Consider the following 11,517-nt stretch of genomic DNA (forward strand, 5'->3'; position numbering starts at 1 on the left):
TCCCTTGGTATCTCTCATTTTCTTGAAGAGATCTCTAGTCTTTCCCAGTCTGTTGTTTTCCTCTATTTCTTTGCACTGATTGCTGAGGAAGGCTTTCTTATCTCTTCTTGCTATTCTTTGGAACTCTGCATTCAGATGCTTATATCTTTCCTTTTCTCCTTTGCTTTTTGCTTCTCTTCTTTTCACAGCTATTTGTAAGACCTCCCCAGACAGCCATTTTGCTTTTTTGCATTTCTTTTCCATGGGGATCATCTTGATCCCTGTCTCCTGTACAATGTCATGAACCTCATTCCATAGTTCATCAGGCACTCTATCTATCAGATCTAGTCCCTTAAATCTATTTCTCACTTCCACTGTATAATCATAAGGGATTTGATTTAGGTCATACCTGAATGGTCTAGTGGTTTTCCCTACTTTCTTCAATTTAAGTCTGAATTTGGCAATAAGGAGTTCTAGATCTGAGCTACAGTCAGCTCCTGGTCTTGTTTTTGCTGACTGTACAGAGCTTCTCCATCTTTGGCTGCAAAGAATATAATCAATCTGATTTCGGTGTTGACCATCAGGTGATGTCCATGTGTAGAGTCTTCTCTTATGTTGTTGGAAGAGGGTGTTTGTTATGACCAGTGCATTTTCTTGGCAAAACTCTATTAGTCTTTGCCCTGCTTCATTCCGTATTTCAAGGCCAAATTTGCCTGTTACTCCAGGTGTTTCTTGACTTCCTACTTTTGCATTCCAGTCCCCTATAATGAAAAGGACATCTTTTTTGGGTGTTAGTTCTAAAAGGTCTTGTAGGTCTTCATAGAACCGTTCAACTTCAGCTTCTTCAGTGTTACTGGTTGGGGCATAGACTTGGATTACTGTGCTATGTTGGAGTATATCAATTTTGCAGTTTTCTGTTTGTCATCCCAGTACAGCTGCCTGATTCATTTATGACATATACATACAGCATATCTGCTCTATTTGTATTCTTTTGCCATAGAGGTTTTTGCAGAAGGTCAACATAGTTCCCTGAGCTGATCATCAGGTCCTTGTGGAGTATCTAGTATAGACACAAATTTCTGTGGATGTGTTATTCCCAACCTCCTAATTAATCCTGGCCTTTCCTTTTTTATTTATTTTTTAAAATTCTTGTGTTTGAATTCTCAAAATCAGTTTTTTTGTCTTATAATTTAGTCCCCTTGTATCTCTTTTTAAATTTTGTCTAGAAGAGACAACAAATGCTCTTGTCTTCCTCTGTCCGGCTGATTTCATTAGTACGTGATCCTCCAGCATTCATTTCTATGGCTACAAGTGGAATAACTTCATAATTTCAGTTCCAGTTTTCCATTGCTGAATAATAGTCCATGGTCTATAAGTATGAGGTCTTTTTTAAGCTTTAATCTGTCAGTGGACGTTTCACATGGTCTGTGTCTTGGCTTTTGGACGTAGTGTTGAAGTGAATGTTGGGGTGCATGTGACTTTTTGAATAATGGGTTTCTCAGGATATAGGCTAAGATGTGGGAATGTCAGATCCCAGGTTTAGCTCTATTGATTTTTTTTCCTGCCGTGCAGAGGCTGTCAGTTCTAGTGGCTGTTGCCAGTTTTCCTTCCGCTGACCATGTGGGAGGGTTCTCAAACATATATTGACTTGTGAGAATGGCCATTCTGTGGCTGCTATCAAAAAGTCTACAAACAATAAATGCTGAAGAGGGTGTGGAGAAAAAGGAACCCTCTTACACTGTTGGTGGGAATGCAAACTAGTACAGCCACTATGGAGAACAGAGTGGAGATTCCTTAAAAAACTGGAAATAAAACTGCCATACGACCCAGCAATCCCACTGCTGGGCAATCACAATGAGGAAACCAGAATTGAACAAGACACGTGTACCCCAATGTTCATCACAGCACTGTTTACAATAGCCAGGACATGGAAGCAACCTAGATGTCTATCAGCAGACAAATGGATAAGAAAGCTGTGGTACATATACACTATGGAATATTACTCAGCTATTAAAAAGAATGCATTTGAATCAGTTCTAATGAGGTGGATGAAACTGGAGCCTATTATACACAGCAAAGTAAGTTAAAAAGAAAAACACCAATACAGTATATTAATGCAGATATATGGAATATGGAAAGATGGTAATGATGGCCCTATATGCGAGACAGCAAAAGAGACACAGATGTAAAGAATAGACTTTTGGACTCCGTGGGAGAAGCCGAGGGTGGGGTGATTTGAGAATAGCATTGAAACACGTATATTATCATATGTGAAACAGATCACCAGTCCAGGTTCAATGCATGAGACAGGGTGCTCAGGGCTGGTGCACTGGGATGACCCAGAGGGATGGGATGGGGAGGGAGGAGAGAGGGGGGGTCAGGATGGGGAACACAGGTACACCCATGGCTGATTCATGTGAATGTATGGCAAAAACCACCACAATATTGTAAAGTAATTAGCCTCCAATTAAAATAAATTTTAAAAAAAGAAATTTTAAATATTCCATTTTCTTTCTTTAACTTACCAATGTAATATGCTTTATCACTAATTTTCTAGTCAAATCATCCATATATCCCCAAAGTAAAATTAATTTGGTCTTGGTAAAATATTCTCCTGATTTAGTGCCAAACTTAGTATTTAGAATAAACAAAGTGAGTTTGTTCTTTCTTCTCTGTATTTATTTTATTGTGTTACATATATAACTGAATCACTTTCCTATATGCCTGAAACTGCTGCTGCTGCTTCAGTCGTGTCTGACTCTGTGCGACCCCACAGACGGCAGCCCACCAGGATCCCCCATCCCTGGGATTCTCCAGGCAAGAAACTGGACTGGGTTGCCATTTCCTTCTCCAATGCATGAAAGTGAAAAGTGAAAGTGAAGTCGCTCAGTCGTGTCCGACTTTTAGCGACCCCATGGACTGCAGCCCACCAGGCTCCTCTGTCCATGGGATTTTCCAGGCAAGAGTACTGGAGTGGGGTGCCATTGCCTTCTCCAATGCCTGAAACTAATAGATTATAAATCAATTAAGTTTCAATAAAATATTTTTGGAAAGTGAAAAAAAAAGAATGGCCATTCTGACTGGTGGGATTTGATTTCTTGTCGTCGTTTTGATTAGCATTCCTCCTGCAACAATTATGAATGCTGAGCATCTTGTCTTACGTTGGTTAGAGTATTTTTTCTTTCATAAATGTGTGGAAATTTTGTGTTTCAATTGGCATCTTGCAAGCTGGGTGTGTTTGCAATTTATTTCTCTAGTATTTACCCCAGGACCTTTCTTGAGGCACATTGACAGCACACCTGCCCCCTTGTGAATGGGAGGGGCCTTTGGTCAAGTTGTAGTTACAGGAAATGTCCACAAGGTGGCAGCACTCTTTGATGACCGCTCTGGTTCTTGGAGCAAACAGCATAGGGAAAGTTGTCTTCCTGGGTTGTGAAACAGAGTGGAATGTACCAGAGCGAACATTTCAAGGCTTATGTCTACTTATTCCCCCTAAAGCATCACACACACACACAATGGCTTCCAGACTAATCCCAACAGGAGCCACAGCACCTTGCTGGCTGTGCTTCAGTGCCTAGGAGTTTGCACTCTCAGGAAGGAGGCTTGAGTTGGGAACTCCAGCACCAGGAGACGTGGAGGTTAGGTGACTATTGCCCCCAGAGTCTTCGAGGACTTGATCCCACTCGAGTCTCTGGTCCCAACCAGAGCACAGCGGACTGTATAGGCTTAAAAAGGGCTCAACGAACACCCTACCAGGCTGTCTCAGAAACATAGCAGTCTAGCCTTGAGACCCAAGCCTGCACAGACTCCAGGATGGATCACATCCCAAGTCAGGGAGATCGGAGGGAATAAAGCAGGCATTGCTTTTCTTTTTCTTTGACATATTACCGTGCTATGTTGGAGAAAGTGGATTTGCAGTATTGTGCTTGTCCTCAGTGTACAGCCGCCCGATTCAGGTATAACATATCCATGGTGTATCTCTTTTGCATTTTTGAATTTTTTTTACCATAGAAGGTCAAGAAGAGTGCCAAGCATCAGGTCTTTGTGAATTATAGATCTCAGATACACTTTTCTGTGTACATAAATAAGGAAGTTAAGAGATAATTTTTATGGATTATCTCTTAGAGATACAGATTTCTGTCTTTAGAGATACAGATTGCTGTCTATATACGGAAGGTAGAAAGGAAGGAAGGGGATAATCACTGTAGATTATCTATTACATTACAGATTTCTTGTGTATGTAGGCAGGGACATCCTAATTCATACCTGGGCCGTCACTTACATTTCTCTGGAACCCTTCATTTGACTTTGGATTCTCAGAGTCTCTCTTTGGGTTGTAAGCTTGTTGCCTTGTATGTCTACTTTTATTTTGCCTGGAAGGTACCTCATATACCATGGCCTTCCTTTCCCTGACAGACTTATTTTAGTGTATGATCCGTCAAGGACCATCCCTGTGGCTACTACTGTCATAATTACCTAACTTCAGGGATGGTGTTTTATGAGTAATGGATGGTCTACTGTGTATATGTACCACACCTTATTTCAGCTTTAACCCCTCATTGGAGATTTTGGGGTAGTGTGTCTCAGCTATTGGAAGCAGGGCTGAAGCTTTGTTGGAGTGTCAGTGCCTTTTGAACAATGGTTTCCTCATGATATAGGCTCAGGTGTGGGAATGTCAGATCCCAGCTTTAATCTCTCTGAGAGTTTTTTCTTGAGGCATTCAGAAACTGTCCATTATACTGACTGTTGCCAATGTATATTCCCAGAGACGGTTTAAGGGGATTCTTTTTCCTCCAGGCTCTCTCCTGCATTTATTGTTTGTAGATTGGTGATGGTGACCACTGTGACTGGTGGCATTTGATTTGCCGTTGTAGTTTTGAATGGCACTCCTCCAGAAATTAGGGATCCTTAGTATCTTGTCCTGTTGTGGAGGTTTGATTTTGTTTTGACTTTTTTTTTCTCCCTAAAAAGTGGTCAGGAGAATTTGCCTCTGACAACTGCGTTACTGTTTGAAATTTATTTCTCCATTACCCACCCCAAGACATTTCCTGAGGCAGGTAATGTTAATTTCTGTCATTAACAGAAATCCAGCCCTGGTGATCTGAGTTGCCAGTTAACAGCGGAGAAAATGTTGTAGTTACAGAAAATGCCCAAAAGGCAGCAGTATTATTCAGCCTACCTTTGGTTCCTGGGGTAACCATAACCTTAGGGAAAGTTTGCTTCTTGGGCAGTGAATAGGGAGGAGTGTGCCTGAACTAACCCGAAAGGGCTTGAGTCTCAGTAATTTTTCCCCCTAAAGCTCACACAAACGGCCAGACCTGGAGAATCTTTCCAGGGCCACAGGACACTGCCAAGGGGGCTTAGGTGTTAGTGCCAGGAGGCTGCACCCTCAGGAATGAGGCTTGAGCTGGGACCTCCCAGCCCCAGGAGAGGTGGAGGCTGCACCCTCAGGAACGAGGCTTGAGCTGGGACCCCCAGCCCCAGCAGAGGTTGATGCTAGCTGAACCTTGCCTTCAAATCCCTCGAGGCCTTGATGCCACGCGGGACTCTGGTCCCAGCCAGAACATAGGAGAAAGGAGACCTTTAAAAGGGTCAACCAAGGGCTCCCTGCCAAGCTCTGTCAACCACCCCGAGTGCAGCAGTGAGACCCAAGCCTGTCCAGGCTCCAGGGACATGATAGCATCCCAAGTCAGGGAGGTCAGAGATAAAAGAGTAGACACTGCTCGTCTCTCCTTTTATCACCATCTTGTTGATGCTGCAGTGCAGTACACTCAATTTGCAATCACAAGGTTGTTGTCAGAGTTACAGCCTCCTGATTCAGGCATAGTATTTACGGGGTGGGGTATCTCTATTATTATTATTTTTTTTTTTTTTTGCCATAGAAGGATAAGAAGATTGCTGAACATCAGGTCCTTCTGAATTATCTATCTCAGTTATACTTTTCTGTGTATACATAGAAAAAACTTAGGAGATAATTATTGTGGATTATCTCTTAGAGTTACAGATTTCTGTGTATCTGTGCAAGGAAGGAAGGATAGAAGGAGAGAAAAGAATATTCCTTGTGGATTATCTATTACAGATTCACATGGGGGTAAGGACTTCCTAATTCATTCAAGGCCATTCACATATTTTTTTTCTGGAACCCTTTGTCTGTCTTTGAATTCTCTGAGTCTCTTTTTGGATTGTAAATTTTTTGCCTTGTATGTCTATTTTATTCTGCTGGGAAGGTACATCCTACACCATAGTCTTCCTCTGCCTGACTGACTTCCCTTTGCCTATGATCCTTCAAGGTCTGTCCATGCAGCTAATTCCTGTCTTAATTCCCTAATTTCAGTAGCCATTTTTAATGAGTAAGAAATAGCCTACTGTATACATATACCACATCTTGTTCCAGCTTTAACCTCTCGTTGGAGATTTTTCTGGTTGTGTGTCTTTGCTGTTGGAAGTATAACCTGGAAGGGTTAATTTTAAATTTACACTGGATCTGCTTCTGTGAGTTTAACCCTTTGTAACAGTAAGCATACATAATGGCCTGCGACCTGAGCCGCCTACCTGTGAAGGACTGTAGGAAGTGAAACTAACACATTCCCCTCCTGAGGCTTGCCATTCTAGGGGACATTTTCAAGGATTGAATAGTCTTTTTTCTTTATTACCTCACCTCCCCACCATCTCTGATCCATAAAGGACCTGACAACGAGGCCCTGACAAAATGGTTATTTTAGGGCACTAGCCTGACTTCTCAGTCAGCTGGCTGCCCAATTAAAGTCTCTTCCGTGGCTCAACACCTCATCTCTCAAGGAATCCATTGGCCTGCCATGCGGTGATCAGAGCAAACTTAGACTCGGTAAAAATTTGGCTTAGCCTGCCAAAAGCCTTGCTGCTCGTGGCTCACTGGCCCCAATCAGGGAATATAGGGACAAGACCCTAGAAGCTGCTGGGGCCATTTGTTGTCCTGAGATTCTTTCCTTCAAGATTCCCTGAAGCACAGCCAGCTGCCCCCAGGGCTTGGCAGTTGAGACAAGGAATGGACAAACTTCCAGATTCAGACTCGGTTTGTAAGTTAAGTTTTGTATTCCCATCTCTTTCAGAATTTTCCACAGTTTATTGGGATCCACACAGTCTAAGGCTTTGGCATAGTCAATAAAGCATAAATAGATGTTTTTCTGGAACTCTCTTGCTTTTTCGATGATCCAGCAGATGTTGACAATTTGATCTCTGGTTCCTCTGCCTGAAACCAGCTTGAACATCAATTAAGACACTTACTCCTTGGAAAGAAAGTTGTGACCAACCTAGACAGCATATTAAAAAGCAGAGACATCACTTTGCCAACAAAGGTCTGTCTAGTCAAGTCTATGGTTTTTCCAGTGGTCATGTATGGATGTGAGAGTTGGACCATAAAGAAAGCTTAGAGCAGAAGAATTGATGCTTTTGAACTGTGGTGTTGGAGAAGATTCTTGAGAGTCCCTTGGACTGCAAGGAGATCCAACCAGTCCATCCTAAAGGAGATCAGTCCTGGGTGTTCATTGGAAGGACTGATGTTGAAGCTGAAACTCCAGTACTTTGGCCACTTGATGCGAGAGCTGACTCATTGGAAAAGATCTTGATGCTGGGAAAGATTGAGGGCAGGAGGAGAAGGGGATGACAGAGGATGAGATGGTTGGATGGCATCACTGACTCAATGGACATGAGTTTGAGTAAACTCCAAGAGTTGGTGATCGACAGCAAGGCCTGGCATCGTAAAGAGTCGGACACCACTGAGTGACTGAACTGAACTGAACTTTCACCTCCATCAAGAGGCTCTTTAGTTCCTCTTCACTTTCTGCCATAAGGGTGGTGTCATCTGCATATCTAAGGTTATAGATATTTCTCCCAACAATCTTGATTCCACTTTGTGCTTCATCCAGTCTTGCATTTCACATGATGTACTCTGCATATAAGTTAAATAAGCAGGGTGACAATATACAACTTTGACGTACTCTTTGACGTACTCCTTTCCCAGTTTGGAACCAGTCCATTTTTTCATGTCCAGTTATAACTGTTGCTTCTTGACCTGCATACTGGTTTCTCAGGAGGCAGGTAGTATGGCATTTTGGACTCTTGTTGATTATGAGGGCTACTCCAGTTCTTCTAAGGGATTCTTGCCCAAAGTAGTAGATATAATTTTCTTCTGAATTAAATTCACCCATTCTGGCCATTTTAGTTCACTGATCCCTAAAATGTCTATGTTCACTCTTGCCATCTCCTGTTTGACCACTTCCAATTGTCGACTAAAAAAGATGTACAGCTTGAGAGTTGCAAGTTAAGTTTTATTTGGGGCAAAATGAGGACTGCAGCCCAGGAAGCAGCATCTCCTATAGCTCTGAGAAACTGCTCCAAAGCAGCAGTGGGGGAAGGTCAATATATGTTTTGGTGAAGGGGGAGTACAATACCATGAAGCATTCATTTTACAAAAGGTTTTTTGTTAGTCGTGAGGATCTGATGTCACCATGAAGGGATTTAGTGCTTCTCTAGTTATGAGGAGATGCAAGGATGGAGATCATAAAATCTGTTCCTAAAAACATCCAACTATCTAAAGACTGTCCCACCAGATTCCCTGGAGCACAGAGTGCCTCACTCCACCCTGAACTCCCTCAGGGGGTGTTCAGGTCAACAGTTATAGCTGCACAGGGTTCAGTCTCCATAGAGGCAGATGGCAAATGCCTTTGCTGTTCACTCACTGGCAGTGCTCTTGGGAAGTGCCTACTTGTAGTTGACAGTTTACCTTGATTCATGGACCTAACATCCCAGGTTCCTACGCAATATTGTTCTTTACAGTTTGGTACTTTACTTCTATGACCAGGCACGTGGAATATCACCAAATGGCCAATACTAAAATCAAATTGATTACATTCTTTGTAGGCAAAGCTGGAGAAGTTATACACAGTCAGGGAAAACAAGACCTGGAGCTGACTGCGACTCAAATCATCAGGATCTCATAGCAGAATTCAGGCTTAAACTAAAGAAAGTGGGGAAAACCATGAGGCCAGCCAGGTATGACTTAAACTGAATCCCCTATGAACATACAGTTCAGTTCAGTTCAGTTCAGTCACTAAGTCGTGTCTGACTCTTTGCAACCCCATGCATCGCAGCAACCAGGCCTCCCTGTCCATCACCAACTCCCAGAGTCTACTCAAACTCATGTGCATCGAGTCAGTGATGCCATCCAGCCATCTCATCCTCTGTCATCCCCTTCTCATCCTGCCCCCAATCCTTCCCAGTATCAAGGTCTTTTCCAGTGAGTCAACTCTTCACATGAGGTGGCCAAAGTATTGGAGTTTCAGCTTCAACATCAGTCCTTCCAATGAACACCCAGCACTGATCTCCTTTAGGATAGACTGGTTGGATTTCCTTGCACTCCAAGGGACTCTCAAGAGTCTTCTCCAACACCACAGTTCAAAAGCATCAATTCTTTGGCGATCAGCTTTCTTCACAGTCTAACTCTCACATCCATACGTGACCACTGGAAAAAACATAGCCTTGAATAGACGGAACTTTGTTGGCAAAGTAATGCCTCAGCTTTTCAATATGCTATCTAGGTTGGTCATAACTTTCCTTCCAAGGAGTAAGCGTCTTTTAATTTCATGGCTGCAGTCACCATCTGCAGTGATTTTGGAGCCCAAGCAAATAAAGGCTGACACTGTTTCCACTGTTTCCCCATCTATCTCACATGAAGGGATGGGACCAGATGCCATGATCTTCGTTTCCTGAATGTTGAGCTTTAAGCCAACTTTTTCACTCTCCTCTTTCACTTTCATCAAGAGGCTTTTGAGTTCCTCTTCACTTTCTGCCATAAGGGTGGTGTCATCTGCATATCTGAGGTTATTGATATTTCTCCCGGCAATCTTGATTCCAGCTTGTGCTTCTTCCAGCCCAGCATTTCTCACGATGTACTCCTCAAAGAAGTAAAATAAGCAGGGTGACAATATACAGCCTTGATGTACTCCTTTTCCTATTTGGAACCAGTCTGTTGTTCCATGTCTAGTTCTAACTGTTGCTTCCTGACCTGCATATAGGTTTCTCAAGAGGCACATCAGGTGGTCTGGCATTCCCGTCTCTTTCAGAATTTTTCATAGTTTATTGTGATCCACACAGTCAAAGGCTTTGGAATAGTCAATAAAGCAGAAACAGATGTTTTTCTGGAACTCTCCTGTTTTTCGATGATCCAGCAAATGTTGGCAATTTGATCTCTGGTTCCTCTGCCTTTTATAAAACCAGTTTGAACATCTGGAAGTTTATGGTTCACGTATTGCTGAAGCCTGGCTTGGAGAATTTTGAGCATCACTTTACTAGCGTGTGCTGCTGCTGCTCCTGCTGCTAAGTCGCTTCAGTCATGTCCGGCTCTGTGCGACCCCATAGACGGCAGCCCACCAGGCTCCGCCGTCCCTGGGATTCTCCAGGCAAGAACACTGGAGTGGGTTGCCATTTCCTTCTCCAATGCATGAAAGTGAAAAGTGAAAGTGAAGTCACTCAGTTGTGTCCAACTCTTCATGACCCCATGGACTGCAGCCTACCAGGCTCCTCCATCCATGGGATTTTCCAGGCAAGAGTACTGGAGTGGGCTGCCATGGCAACAGTTTAAAAAGAAAGTTAAGAAATGAAAGAATTAGCTCCAGGTAGACATAGACTCTACACATGGACATCACCAGATGGTCAACATCGAAATCAGATTGATTATATTCTTTGCAGCCAAAGATGGAGAAGCTCTATAGTCAACAAAAACAAGACCAGGAGCTGACTGTGGCTCAGACCATGAACTTCTTATTGCCAAATTTAAACTTAAATTGAAGAAAGTAGGAAAACCACTAGACCATTCAGGTATGACCTAAATCAAATCCCTTATGATTATACAGTGGAAGTGAGAAATAGGTTTAAGGGCCTAGATCTGACAGATAGAGTGCCTGATGAACTATGGACGGAGGTTCATGACATTGTACAGGAGACAGGGATCAAGATGATCCCCATGGAAAAGAAATGCAAAAAAGCAAAATGGTTGTCTGAGGAGGCCTTACAAATAGCTGTGAAAAGAAGAGAAGCAAAAAGCAAAGGAGAAAAGGAAAGATATAAGCATCTGAATGCAGAGTTCCAAAGAATAGCAAGAAGAGATAAGAAAGCCTTCCTCAGCGACCAATGCAAAGAAATAGAGGAATACAACAGAATGGGAAAAACTAGAGATCTCTTCAAGAAAATGAGAGATACCAAGGGAACATTTCATGCAAAGATGGGCTTGATAAAGGACAGAAATGGTATGGACCTAACAGAAGCAGTAGATATTAACAGGAGGTGGCAGGAATACACAGAAGAACTGTACAAAAAAGACCTTCATGACCAAGATTCCCGGGGTCCAGCCCCGGTTGGATCCAGGGATTCCCTCGGGAGGACAGCGTTGGCAATTAGAATAGCAATAGCTTCAGATCAGATCAGTCACTCAGTCGTGTCTGACTCTTTGCGACCCCATGAATCGCAGCACACCAGGCCTCCCTGTCCATCACCAACTCCCGG

The sequence above is a fragment of the Bison bison genome, unplaced genomic scaffold (genome assembly GCF_000754665.1).
Source record: "Bison bison bison isolate TAMUID 2011002044 unplaced genomic scaffold, Bison_UMD1.0 scf7180017864037, whole genome shotgun sequence".
NCBI classification, from domain to species: domain Eukaryota; kingdom Metazoa; phylum Chordata; class Mammalia; order Artiodactyla; family Bovidae; genus Bison; species Bison bison.